Source organism: Pituophis catenifer, unplaced genomic scaffold (genome assembly GCF_029215685.1).
Source record: "Pituophis catenifer annectens isolate HBS135680 unplaced genomic scaffold, rPitCat1.0.hap2 SCAF_2, whole genome shotgun sequence".
In the NCBI taxonomy this organism is placed as follows: domain Eukaryota; kingdom Metazoa; phylum Chordata; class Lepidosauria; order Squamata; family Colubridae; genus Pituophis; species Pituophis catenifer.
In genome coordinates, this window is record NW_027256882.1 from 289,395,617 (window position 1) to 289,409,911 (window position 14,295).

Below are 14,295 nucleotides of genomic sequence, written 5' to 3' on the forward strand. Positions count from 1 at the left end.
GAGTTTTGGTGTCTGAAAAACTGGGTCATGAGAGTTTGGGCTAAATAAAGATCTGAGAGTCCTGGTAAGCATATGAGAAGAACCAGGAGCATCTGTTGATAGCAGAGGGAGGTAAAAATAAGTCACGAAGTCATGTAAAACTGTGTGATCTCTGCTCACATCCTCTTGGCTATCAAAGCATCTTGGTGCACTTGGTGCAGTTGGTATAGCAGACTATTTCCTAGATCCAACCACTGACTGGCCCCGCCCCTCGGCCTCCCCTCCCAGTCACTCCTCGCCTGGCTTGAGAAGGTAAGAGCGATGGCAGGGGATGGAGAAGCGGCTGGGGCAGAGACAGAGAGATGCAGGGAGAGGGGGGAGAGGGAGGGAGAGAGTGTGTGGAGGGAGGGGAGGGAGGGAGAGTTATCAAAAATTCCTGGTGTTTTTTAACAACCGGTTCTCTGTCCTAATGACCGGCTGGGTAGGCATGGCTGGGGGGGGGTGTCATGTGACCGATGGAAGTGAGTGACATTGAGATGGCCACGCCCACCCAGGTTTTGTGGCTCCCGGTGTTTTCTTTTCTGTGGGAAATGGGTCCGAATGGCTCTTTGAGTGTTTTAAGGTTGCAGACCCCCTGCCCTAGACTAAACATGCTCAATTCCTAGAATCTTTCTTCATATGTTTTAGCCCCCAGACCTCTAATCAACTTTGCTTTCCAACATATTATACGGACTGCTGAAATATACATAATGATGTATATTCAGAGGGAAAAAATGAATTATTTCGGACCCCTATGATAATACCACTGAAACAATGGTTAGGAAGTTGATCTCAGGGTGATCAAAAAGGGAATGGTTTTTCTCTGTTCTTCTACTACCACTGGTTCTTTTTGTTCTTGAGTTGATTGGGAAAAAAATTGGACTCTTCTGGCTTCTGGAACAGCAAGAGATTCTGAATGGATCTTCTTACAAAGAAGGAGAAAGCATCACTCTGCTTTCGAAAATGAAGCAGAGGAGACAGCTACAATGTCTGGGAAGGTTGCAAATCAGTGAAGTGCTGCTAATGATTATCTGCTTGAGAAACCCCTTAGTGAATATGTTCTGGAGTGTAAAATCCAATTTGCCTGCTCCTCTTTGCTCTTTGGGGTGCTTTTCTTCAGCCCGAGTGAGGCTGGAGGCTGCCATGCATTCAGCTTTGATCCACTTGTTCCCTGATTTTTTTTTTCCCATCTCAAAATGAAGCACGGAGACAATAAAATATACCAGGGAAAGAATATCTTCCGAATTGCTCCACCAAGCAGATCAGGGGCAAGAAAGAAGGCTAAATCTTACTTCTTAAACCACCATGGGAAAGAATTTGAGGGGAGGGAGGGAGGGAGGGAGAGAAAGAAGCAGAGGGGGAGGGAGGGAGGAAGGAAGGAAAGAAGAAACAAAAGAGGGAAGGAATAAGGAAGAAAAGAAGGGAGGGGAGGAATGGAGGCAGGCAGGAAGGAGAGGGGAGGGAGAGAGGAAGGGTGGGAGGAAGGAAAGAAGGGTGGGAAGAAAGAAAGGAAGGGAGGGAGGGAGGGTGGGAGAAAGGAAGGAAACAATAAACAAAAAAGGGAAGGAATAAGGAATAAATGAAGGAAGGCGGGAGAGGGATGGATGCAGGCAGGAAGGGGATGGAGAGAGGAACGGTGGGAGGGAGGGGGAGGAAGGAAGGAAGGGAGAAAGAAAGAAAGAAAGAAAGAAAGAAAGAAAGAAAGAAAGAAAGAAAGAAAGAAAGAAAGAAAGAAAGAAAGAAAATAGGAAGGAAGGAAGGAAGGGGGAGGGAAGGAGGGAGGGTGGGAGGAAGGAAGGAAGGGAGGGGGAGGGAGGAAGGGAGGGAGAAAGAAAGAGAAAGAAAGAAAGAAAGAAAGAAAGAAAGAAAGAAAGAAAGAAAGAAAGAAAGAGAAAGAAAGAAAGAAGGGGATGACAGGGGAAGGGAAGGGAGAGAGGAAGGAGGGAAGGAGGGAAGGAGGGAGGGAAGGAAGGAAGGAGGGAGGGAGGGGGAAGGAGGGAGATAATTGTTCCATTTGTGAAAGAAGGGGTTTATTGGAGGGAAATCTGCAGCTAATTGTTCTTTTGATGGTTTAGAAAACATGCATTAGCAAGATTTAAGAAAGATGAGCATCGTTGTCTAATATTCACCAACCTGATATTTCTGGATATCTTTCACAAGAATATGACCGCAAACATTTCTTGCCACGGTGTTCCCAGGAATTGCAACTGCACTATCTCTGCTCTAGGATAAATTACAAAGCCATCCTGACTAATTGCTCCTGATAGCTTTCTCTTCTAGATTTATTTAGTACCCCTTTAAAGCTGTTCCAATTAGTAGCTATCACAACAGCTTGCAGAATATAATTCTATGTTTTAATGATGTGCTGTATAATTTAACCATGCCTGTCACCAATGATACCCGAGGGGGGAAAAAAACAGCATCAAAAAGATGCTAAAATCTGATAAGTCTATCCTCACCATCCTAGAACATAGGATAATAGAGTTGGAAGGGACTTTGGAGGTCTTCAAGTCCAAACATCATTGTGTTCCAAGATAGCCAACAATCTGAAAAGCCCTCCAGGTGGAAATAAATGAAAAAGTGAGAGTCAAACATCTACCGCGTTTTCCCCAAAATAAGCCCTATCCCAAAAATAAGACCTAGCATGTTTCTTTTTTAATGTGTGCACCTAATATAATCCCTACCCAAAAAATAATCCATACCTAAGAGCCTGCACAGCCGGCCACCAGCCCATTCCGTCTGCTTGCTTGCGGTGCTGCGATTGGATTAGAAGACCTCCAAGGTCCCTTCTGTGGCGCAGTGGTTAGGGTGCAGTACTGCAGCTACTTCAGCTGACTGCTAGTTCAGCAGATCAGCAGATCAAATCTCACCGGCTCAAGGTTGACTCAGCCTTCCATCCTTCCGAGGTGGGTAAAATGAGGACCCAGATTGTTGGGGGCAATATGCTATTTAGTACACTGTCTTTGGTGTAAGCCGCCCAGAGTCCTTGGAGAGTGGGCGGCATAGAAATACGACTAATAAATAATAAATGAATAAATAAATAAATAACTCTTGTTATTCTTCATTCTGTATTCACGTTTTGTGAAAGAGAAAAGCCGGAGACCACCAATGCATGTAGTTTGCAAAATGCTCAATGAGAGTTCAACTTGGAGTGAAATTTTGCCATCCCATTTCAATATGGGGAAAATGGAAAGGCTCCTCTGCAGTCAGCTGAAGCCCACTGACTTTGCTAACGCAAACATAGTTTTCTCCTTCTTAAAAATGACCTTCCATCAGCAAGGAAATAGTCTGCTATACCAAGTGCACCAAGTGCACCAAGATGCTTTGATAGTCAAGAGGATGTGAGGTGCCTATAAAAAGCAGAGGAGCTTTGATCACGCAGTTTTACATGACTTCTTGACTTATTTTTACCTCCCTCTGCTATCAACAGATGCTCCTGGTTCTTCTCATATGCTTACCAAGACTCTCAGGTCTTTATTTAGCCCAAACTCTCATGACCCAGTTTTTTCAGACACCAAAACTCTTTGAGCCATCTCTCCATTAAACAACAACAACAACAACATATTTCTATAATTGAGAATGTGGAGATTGTGTCTTGAATGCAATGGTGTGCTTTGATTGATTAGTTTAGCATATATATATTTTTTAAAAAATACAGATGTTTTGTTATGGAACTCAAATGAATGCGAGGTGTTAAACATTTATAAAGGAGCAGGTAGTAAAAGGGCAGATTAAATCTCCCACTTAACCATGGCCACTTATGTAGAGACAGAGAGACACTGAAAATGCCTATAGCTGAAAGAACCAGATTTTTGGAAGTTGGAAGTAAGTTGGAAGTTGGAAGTAGAAAGGGGAGGGGAAGGAGGGGGAGTACGACGATGAGAAGAAGAAGAGGAAGAGGAAGAGGAAGAGGAAGAGGAAGAGGAAGAGGAAGAGGAAGAAGAAGAAGAAGAAGAAGAAGAAGAAGAAGAAGAAGAAGAAGAAGAAGAAGAAGAAGAAGGGAACTACAGAGCAACAGTGACAACAGCAACAGTGTACCATCCAAAGCTTCACTTTCTATGATCAGAAGACATGAGGGGGGAGCCCTCTAAGATATTGCTTAATTCAAAAAAACCCATTAGATTCTACTATATTGAGTGGAATTTTAAGCTTGATGCAATTTCAAATGTCAGCGGATAACAAAAGCTACGTAATTGTGTGTGGCCTAACGAGAATTTCCTTCTGCCAATCCAAAAATTCACAATCTCCTTGTTGACTCAAAATCACTCAGCTGGTTTTCATGTCTAAGGGAGGACTAGAACTCACAGTCTCCAGGTAATTGGCCCAAGGTCACCCAGCTGGCTTTCATGTCTAAGGCAGGACTAGAACTTATGGTCTCCTGGTAATTGGCCAAAAGCCATCCAGCTAGCTTTCATGTCTAACAGTGGTGGGTTGCTCCCGGTTCGGCCCGGTTCGGCCGAGCCGGTAGCGGTGACGCTATTATGTCACCAAACCGATTCTCTTTCTTCGGGAGCTGGGCCCTGCCGCCCGCCCCCAAGTTATTTCGACCTTATATTTCTTCTTTTTTCAGCCACACCTCAGCTGGGCAGATTTGCAACGTGCTTGCGCAAAGCGCAAGTTTGGCGCACATGCGAGTGAAGCAAGCGTGAAGCGCACACATGAAGAGAACCGGTAGTAAAGCCGGTTAGAACCCACCTCTGATGTCTAAGGACTAGAACTCATGGTCTCCTGCTTTCTATCCTGGTTCCTCAACCAATAAACCAAACTGGTTCTTCACCGAAACATTAGGATTAACTGAAAGGAGCATAAGATTCACTTGTTCCAACTTTTATTACAAAATGGCAGCAAGTGTAGATGGACGTATTTCTTTCACTGGACAACTCGCCCTGCTACAGATTCCACCCTGCAGATTTATATATTTCAATTAAGTCCCAGAGACGAGACATCGGGAGGAAATATTATCTGTGGCCTTTCCCCCCTCCAAATCAAGAAGTCGGGAGGATCCAAGCAAGCATATCCTCATAAATTGCTGGGGAAGAAGATTGTGCAAGATTGCCACAGTAAAATCTATGGCAGGGTGAATGCTAAGAAAAGACTAGAAACCTAGGAGCTTCTATAAGTTAATAGAAAATCTGGAGAATATACTCAAAACGGAGAAAGAAATTCATTTTTCCATGTTTCCTTTTAAAAGTTGGACCTCCATGGAGCATTGTGAGCTCTTTTGGCAACTTACTTGTGGACTTCAACTCCCAGAGTTCCCAGAGCAAAGCTGGCTGAGGAATTCTGGGAGTTGAAGTCCACAAGTTGCCAAGGTTGGAGACCCCCTGCTCTAGAACTTACTGGAATGACCAGGTGACAAGAAAACCAATTTTTACTCGGAAAGGACAGGAATGGTCCATGGAAGTCTAGTTTCTAGTTTTCAAAGTAGAAAAAAAAGTTTTGTTTGTTTATTTCCCACTTTTATTAATTTTAAAAGCAACTCAAGGTGGCGAACATATCTAATACTCCTTACTACGCCAGTGGTGGGTTTCAAACATTTTTACTACTGGTTCTGTGGGTGTGGCTTGGTGGGCGTGGCATGGTTTGATGGTTGTGGCTTGGTGGGCGTAGGAGGGGAAGGATACTGTAAAATCTCCATTCCCTCCTCAATCCAGGGGAAGGATACTGCAAAATCCCCATTCCCACCCCACTTCAGGTGAAGGATACTGCAAAATCCCCATTTCCTCCCAGTCAGCTGGGACTTGGGAGACAGTCCCAGCTGTCTGATGGACAGATGGGGGAGGGGCCAGTCAGAATTTTTACTACCAGTTCTCCAAACTACTCAAAATTTCCGCTACCGATTCTCCAGAACCGGTCAGAACCTGCTGAAGCCCACCTCTGTACTACGCCCATTCTCCCCATAACAACAACAACACTGTGAGGTGTGCCAGGGAGAGAGAGAAAAAGAGAGGGAGGGAGGGAGAGGGAGAGAGAGGAAGAGAGAGGGAGAGAGACTGGCCCAAAGTCACCCAGTCAGTTTTCATGCCTAAGGCAGAACTAGAATTCTTCATCTCCTGGTGATTGGCCCAAAGTCACCCAATCAATTTTCATGCCTAAGAGGGGACTAGAACTCATAGCATCCTGATGATTGGCCTAAAGTCACCCAGCAAGCTTTGATGTCTCAGGCAGAACTAGAACTCACAGTCCCTTAGTTTCTAACTTGGTGCCTTAACCGATAGATTAAACTGGTCTGTTTGGATGAAAAGAGAAAAAATCTAACACAATAAGATAGAACCCCAGAACAGGAATAAGTACATGCCAGTTGCCAAGCATCTGAGTATTGATCACGTGACCATGTGGATGCTGCAACGTTTGTAAGTGTGAAAGAGGGTTGCAAGTCACTTTTTTCAATGTCGTTGTCTGTTTGAATGGTCACTAAACAAGTGAATGTTGAACCGAACAAAGGATTGGAGAACCGATGTGTTACCAATGGATTTATCATTGCGGAGGGAACAGCGGCGTTGCCAAATTCAACTCCTGGATATTGGGAAGTGTGTTTTTTTTGGGGAGGGTATGTTCTGTCCCCTCCCACGAGTTGCCTTGCAGAGGTTCAAATAGCCCGGCAGTAACAAACACAGGCTAGAGAGACTGAAGCTGGCCCTTTAATAAATAGTTCTCTTCCAAAGCGTATATCAGTCCAATAGTTACCGGGCAAAGTTCCAAAGGTCTTGGCAGATGGCCAGCAGGCTAATGCAGGAATGCAGACTCTTGTCAAAAAACTCCAAACTAACAGTTGTAACTCCACTGCATCCAAAACGCCAACAAATTGTTTACCACGCCTTTCCAGCCCAGTCACACCCCTTTTATACTTTGTAGGGTGTGGCCCTACGTCTCCTGACCACACCTCTTGGGACATAGCAATAGCTGTTCTCTACGGCATCTCCTACGTCTCTCTCTTGCATCCAATAGGGGCTCCCCCTCGTTGTTACTGGCCTCTGTTTCCTCCTCAATTTGGCTGGGGTCCAGAGGCACGTCAGCAACTGTCAGTTCTTGCTGACTCACCAGTGAAGACGGCCCCTCTGGCACATAGCTCGTGACAGCTTCCTCCTCCTCCATATCATCCTCCGACTCAGCACGCGAAGATAAATCAGCCAACGGGGCCAGGATCACAACAAGGTATACATGACTTTATAGGGATGCAGTGGCTCAATAGGGATGTGGTGGCTCAGTGGCTAAGACACTGAGCTTGTCAATCGAAAGATCGGCAGTTCAGCGGTTTGAATCCCTAGTGCCGCGAAATGGGGTGAGCTCCCGTTACTTGTCCCAGCTTCTGCCAACCTAGCAGTTCGAAAGCATATGAAAATAATGCAAAATGCAAAAATAGGGACCACCTTTGGTGGGAAGGTAACAGCGTTCTATGCGCCTTTGGCGTTGAGTCATGCCACATGACCACGGAGACGTCTTCTGACAGCGCTGGCTCTTCGGCTCTGAAACAGAGATGAGCACCTCCCCCTAGAGTCAGGAACAACGAGGACATATGCGCAAGGGAAACCTTTACCTTTACCGTACATGACTTTATTTATAGGGATAGCCAAAGCAGCCCTGGAAAAGTTTCCAAAGGCTTACAAGATCTTACTAACAGTTAACCACAGACGTCCTATTTCAGCTATGCTATTACAGTCATAATGACCTCAGTAGCAAAAAGACATTCAATATTTTCATGGTTGGATCTAAAAATTGATGTATAAAGCATGTATGAGCCAAAAAAGGAATAAAAACGAATAAAAGAAAACATTAGGACGGGGACGGAAGGCACGCTGGTGCGCTTATGCATGCCCCTTACAGACCTCTTAGGAATGGGATGAGGTCAACAGTAGACAGTCTAAGGTTAAAGTTTTGGGGGTTTGGGGAAGAAACCACAGAGATAGGTAGTGCATTCCAGGCATTGACCACTCTGTTGCTGAAGTCGTATTTTCTGCAGTCTAGTTTGGATCGGTTGACCATGAGTTTGTATCTATTGTGTGCTCTTGTATTGTTTTGGTTGAAGCTGAAGTATTCATTGGCTGGTAGGACATTGTAGCAGATGATTTTATGTACTACGCTGAGGTCAGACCGAAGACGGCAAAGTTCTAAGTTGTCTAAGCCCAAAAGTTTGGGTCTGGTGGCATAAGGTATTGTACGACATAGATTGTACCTGGTCATCAATTTCACTGGGAGCTTCATCATTGCTGATGTCAGAAATGGCGGCAGTGGCAGGATTCCTCATCATCCATTACAAAATTTTCGTCACAATCCGATTCCACTTCACTCAGATCATGCTCTGCTTCTCCATATCATTTTAGAACAGTTTCTTCGACGTTTGGATCACCAAATCGCACTCTTTTTGGGGGAAAACCTGGACCCGACATTATAAAAAAAAATACATTTAACAAAGATCTGCGGTCAAAATGACCGAAACTCAAATTCAAATGCCGCTACAGAAAACACCAAATAACTGACGCGAGCGGAATGCTGCATGCACTCTTATTAGTGAGAAAACAAAAGCTATTTGCAACCGGAATGGACCATTTCTAAAAATAGGGGTGTTTCGAACATTTTGGAAAACTGTTGCAGTCATGATTATGGGTCTGTGGTTATGGGCTAAGCATTCTCTTCTTCCAACTGAGGGGCACATGACATGGATTTCTTATTTATTATTTAGAAAAAGAGAGAACCTCAAGACCGATCTTACGTTCCTTTTTTTTTTTTTTACCGTTAACACAACAAAGAAAATTGAAGAGGAAAGTTGGTTGGACAGGATAAAAGTAAACCCCACCTCCCCTTTGCATAGGAAATCAGTGACATGTAGTCAAACATGTTACATATTTGCATCCCATAATATCATGCATGTTCTTTAAAATGAAGTCTGACGTCAGAAGGGGCATACGTTGTAAGGAAAAAGGGTTGTTTAGAGTTCACAAAAGAGATAAATTTGTATTAACAATTTTTTTATATATATATGGAGATAGCCTCCAGGCAGCTTATCTTTTCAGTTTAGGGAATGTGAAAAGCTATTCCCACATTCCAATCTGTAATGAGCCTGAACATTATTTTAAAAGAGAGAACATAAGTTAAATTAAAATGCAAAGTAACTATGTTAGTTACATATAGTATACATAAAGAGCCTTGGTGGTGCAGCGGACTAAAGTGCTGTTAAGTAGCACTTAGCTGCCAGCTGCCTGCAATTACTGCGAGTTCAATTCTCACCAGGCTTAAGGTTGACTCAGCCTTCCATCCTTCCGAGGTAGGTAAAATGAGGACCCGGATTGTGGGGGCAATAAGCTGACTTTGTATAAAAAAGAACACCGCTTAGGGGGGGCCGAAAGCCCTACTAAGCAGGTATATACAAAAGTATGAAGGCTATTGCTTAACGCATTATAAGCCGCCCTGAGTCTCCGGAGAAGGGTGGCATATAAATCGAACCAATAAATAAATAAATAAATAAATAAATAAATAAATAAATAAATAAATAAATAAATAAATAAATAAATAAAGAATGAACGGAAAAATAAAATACTGCACGCGATAACAAGGAAGGGTGTCGGCCTATTAGGAAAGCAAGTCCCGGAGGTGACAGCTTTATAACGCTAAGCTTAGCCTTATTTGCAGTAACTCATTTTATGTATAGTGTTTCATACGGGGGAAGCCAAAGGGCTAGATCTGCTCTTGATTTACTCCCACCCGTAAGGAGGGTGGGAGCCTCTAAGAAGGCAGAAAATAAGTCTGCTGATTAGAACAGTAAATTAGGGCCAGACAGAAATGGGGTGGTGGTGGGGGGAAACAGCCAATTTCTGCAGGCCTGCATAAACATTTCATGCTGTTTGGCCATGTTTCTTGGCTGCCCGATAAACGGTGCTTTTAGAATCTTTTTTTTTTTTTTAATCCTATAATAAAAGCTTTCTTGTCCCTTTTCTCATCCACCTCTCTTCCGGGTGTGATTGATGCCTCTTTTGGCCTCCAAACTTTTTCTTTGCAGCCCAAACCAAAGATGTTGCTATTTTTTTAAAAAACATAAATAAACAAATACAGTTTTTAAAATTACATCCCTCCTATTTAAAAAAAAAAAAACCAAAAAGGATTAAGACTTTGGAAATAAAGAAAAGGCGCAGGTGCTTTTGTTTTGTGTTCCTATGGGGTGTGTGAGAAAATCCGGGAAGAGATCAAAGGATTAATGGTATTGGTATAGCCAAAGGAAAACTCATGGGTTTTTCTAGGTTTTGCTGAAATATTATGGAAAGCTGGGTGGATTTAGGGGAAGCAGAAGAGAACACTAAGTTTTTAAGAAAAGATATTTGGGCCCTGGGAAAGTAGAAAGCATGCAAAGGAACTCAGACCAATCCAGCCTTGATTTTTGTTAGGAATAGAATAGAATAGAATAGAATAGAATAGAATAGAATAGAATAGAATAGAATAGAATAGAATAGAATAGAATAGAATAGAATAGAGAGTGGAGTGGAGTGGAGTGGAGTGGAGTGGAGTGGAGTGGAGTGGAGTGGAGTGGAGTACAATAAAATAGAAGAAAAGAGAAGAAAAGAGAAGAAAAGAGTAGAGTAGAGTAAGTAGAGTAGAATAGAATAGAATAGAATAGAATAGAATAGAATAGAATAGAACAGAACAGAACAGAACAGAACAGAACAGAACAGAACAGAATAGAATAGAATAGAATAGAATAGAATAACAGAGTTGGAAGGGACCTTGGAGGTCTTCTAGTCCAACCCCCTGCCCAGGCAGGAAACCCTACACCACTTCAGACAAATGGTTAGCCAACATCTTCTTAAAAACTTCCAGTGTTGGAGCATTCACAACTTCTGGAGGCAAGTCGTTCCACCGATTAATTGTTCTAACTGTCAGGAAATTTCTCCTTAGTTCTAAGTTGCTTCTCTCCTTGATTAATCTCCACCCATTGTTTCTTGTCCTGTCCTTGGGTGCTTTGGAGAATAGCTTGACTCCCTCTTCTTTCTGGCAGCCCCTGAAATATTGGAAGACTGCTATCATGTCTCCCCTAGTCCTACTTTTCATTAAACTAGAGATACCAAGTTCCTGCAACCGTTCTTCATATGTTTTAGCCTCCAGTCCCCTGATTATCTTTGTTGCTCTTCTCTGCACTCTTTCTAGAATCTCAATGTCCTTTTTACATTGTGGCGACCAAAACTGAATGCAGTATTCCAAGTGTGGCCTTACCAAAACATAATCAAGTGATATTAACACTTCATGTGATCTTGATTCTATCCCTCTGTTTATGCAGCCTAGAACTGTGTTGGCTTTTCTGGCAGCTGCTGCACATGGCTGGCTCATATTTAAATGGTTGTCCACTAGGACTTCAAGATCCCTGTCACTATTACTACTATTTAGCGAGGGTACCACCTATACTGTACCTGTGCATTTGGTTTTTCTTGCCTAAATGTAGAATCCCATCATTTGATCCCATCAAATGTAACCGCTTCCTTCACTGGTGACTTCCTAAGGTTGATTCAAATGCACAAGTACCATTTTGGTCGCCACGATGTAAAAAAGATGTGGAGACTCTAGGAAGAGTGCAGAGAAGAGCAACAAAGATGATGAGGAGACTGGAGGGTAAAACATATGAAGAACGGTTGCGGGAGCTGTGTATGTCTAGTTTGATGAAGAGAAGGACTAGGGGAGACATGATAGCAGTCTTCCAAAATCTCAGGGGCTGCCACAAAGAATTGGGAGTCTAGCTCTTCTCCAAAGCATCTGAGGGCAGGACAAGAAGCAATGGGTGAAAACTAATCAAGGAAAGAAGCAACTTAGAACTAAGGAGAAATTTCCTGACAGTTAGAACAATTAACCAGTGGAACAACTTACCTGCAGAAGTTGTGAATGCCCTAACACTGGAAATTTTTAAGAAGATGTTGGATAACCATTTGTCTGAAGTGGTGTAGGGTTTCCTGCCTGGGCAGGGGGTTGGACTAGAAGACCTCCACGGTCCCTTCCAACTCTTATTATATTCTATTCTGTAGGTTCAGTGAAGTTCCTGATACCCATCTCCTTGTAGTTATAGTAGTATTTCATGTAGTCACCCCTAATTTTTCTAACTTAGAGAGAACTAAAACCTGGAATTCTCCGGTTTCCCATGCAACCTTGTAAGATTACCTCCCATCATTTTCCCAGTTTCGATATCTTCTCCAAGGCATGCTGAATCCCGTTGGACACCACAACCTTTGAAACTCCAAATTCTAAAATGGGATTCGATCCACAGCGTTTTATAATTTTTTCCCCCTTTTTTCCCCTTCTTCCTGCTCCCTCCCAGCTGATCTAACCACTCACATTAATGTGGACTATTTACGTAAAGGATAATAAATGGAATATTGTGCAATCCGTCAGGGAAAATAAAAGACCCAGATCTTGGCCTAACTTTTTGTTTTTCTGTAGTTCAGCATTTGCTGATTCCTGACCTTTTTTCCAGACATGCATAAAAGCTGTAATGGATCACCTCCACCCTGCTTAGAGAGCTGGGTTCCCCCCCCCTCTAGAAAACATTGTAATGATGTTCCTTTTGTTAATATTTCATCCAAAGGGCGCCTGTCCATCTGCGAGGAAAACACAACCAGCCTTTTGTGGCTAACTGAATGCCCTGGATGGAGGGGTAAGTAGCTACATTGTTTTCTTTCAATCATAAATATGAAAGGAGCTCTTTATCAGAATGAAACCTGGGCTTGAATGTATCACCTCCAAAATTTCAGAGCGGAAAGTGGAAAGAAGGCTTGTGTTATTTCATCGGATTCCAATTCCCAGGTGAAACATTGCAGCGAATTCTTCCTTTATCCTGTGGGTTGATATTTCTCTCTGAATCTCTCTCTCTCCTCTCTCTCTCTCTCTCTCTCCCCTCTCTCTCCCTCCCTCCCTCCCTCTCTATCCCTCCCTCTCTCCCCCCTCTCTCTTTCTCCCTCTCCCTCTTTCACTCTCTTTCTTCATCTCTCCATCTGTCTATCTGTCCATATGCCTGCCCGAATGCCTGCTTGCGTGCCTCTCCTTCTCTCTCGTCTGTCTGTCTGTCTGTCTGTCTGTCTGTCTGTCTGTCTGTCTGTCTGTCTATCTATCTATCTATCTATCTATCTATCTATCTATCTATCTATCTATCTCTTTATCACTATCTTTCATCTGTCTGTCTGTGTGCCTGTCCGTCCATCCATCCATCCATCCATCCATCCATCCATCCATCCATCCATCCATCCATCACCTCTCTACCTCTCTATCACTCTACCTCTCTACCTCTATCTGTCTGTCTGTCTATCAGTTCCCTCTCTCTCTCTCTCTCTCCCTCCCTCCCTCCCTCCCCTCCCTCCCTCCCTCCCTCCCTCCCTCCCTCTCTCTCTCTCTCTCTCTCTCTCTCTCTCTCTCTCTCTCCCCTGGCTGGCTATTTTTCACAGTTCTGAATTCTGTGTCACCTTCACGGAGAGATTCTGGGATGAATACAATAAAACATTGACATATAAAACACAAAAACATTAAAATGTTAGGGTTTAAATTTTAGAAACTAAAAAAAAACATTAAAAAAATTAAGGAGGCAATTATCATTAAACTGCTGCAAATTCTTCAATGACTCTTATATTGTTTTATTCTGCTCTCTCTCTCTCTCTCTCTCTCTCTCTCTCTCTCTCTCTCTCTCTCTCTCTCTCTCTCTCTCTCTCTCTCTCTCTCTCTCCCCCCCCCCCTCTCTCTCATACACAGAGAGAGGCAAAACCTCCCTACTGCTTCCCTCAACAAAGCAAAACGAACAAAGTCAACTCCAGGGCATGGTCACCACTGCCTCATTAAAGTGGTAGCCAGCAGGGTGAAGATGGCATAAAACATTAAAAATAATGAGAACTCTAAAAAGTATACAGTAGTATATATCTCGACTTACAGCCTGAAAATTACAGTGATAAGTTGTGACGGTCATAAAGTGAGCCACCAGGTGACTAGACCCAATAAATTTGTTATTCTGCTATTCTGATATTATCAAATCAGGTTGTGGTTGCCATCTGGACATTTTTTACTTATACTTGGTGAGCATCCTTGCTAGGGGTGTTGTTAGATTCTGAGATCGGTATTGGGAGCACTCTGAGCATACTTGTGAAATCTGCCTTTTTTTCCCCCCCTTTTAATGTAACGTTATAAAGCCTGATAGTAATTTCAATGCACTGTGAGTGGGACCTTGGAGTCCTGGTGGAAAATCACTTGAATATGACCCAGCTCTGTGCGGCAGCAGCCAAAAAAGCTAATACGATCCTGGGTGGCATAAGCAGAGGCATAGAA

The 14,295-nt window shown here is 43.2% G+C and overlaps 1 long non-coding RNA gene across 1 annotated transcript; it reads left to right on the forward strand.

Annotated features, from left to right (window-relative positions):
* Positions 1–213: 213 nt before the first annotated feature.
* On the forward strand, positions 214–13,850 carry LOC139311549 (uncharacterized). The gene is made up of 3 exons (XR_011599947.1): positions 214–291; positions 12,575–12,643; positions 13,729–13,850. It is a non-coding gene; the product is annotated as an uncharacterized lncRNA (long non-coding RNA).
* Positions 13,851–14,295: the final 445 nt, after the last annotated feature.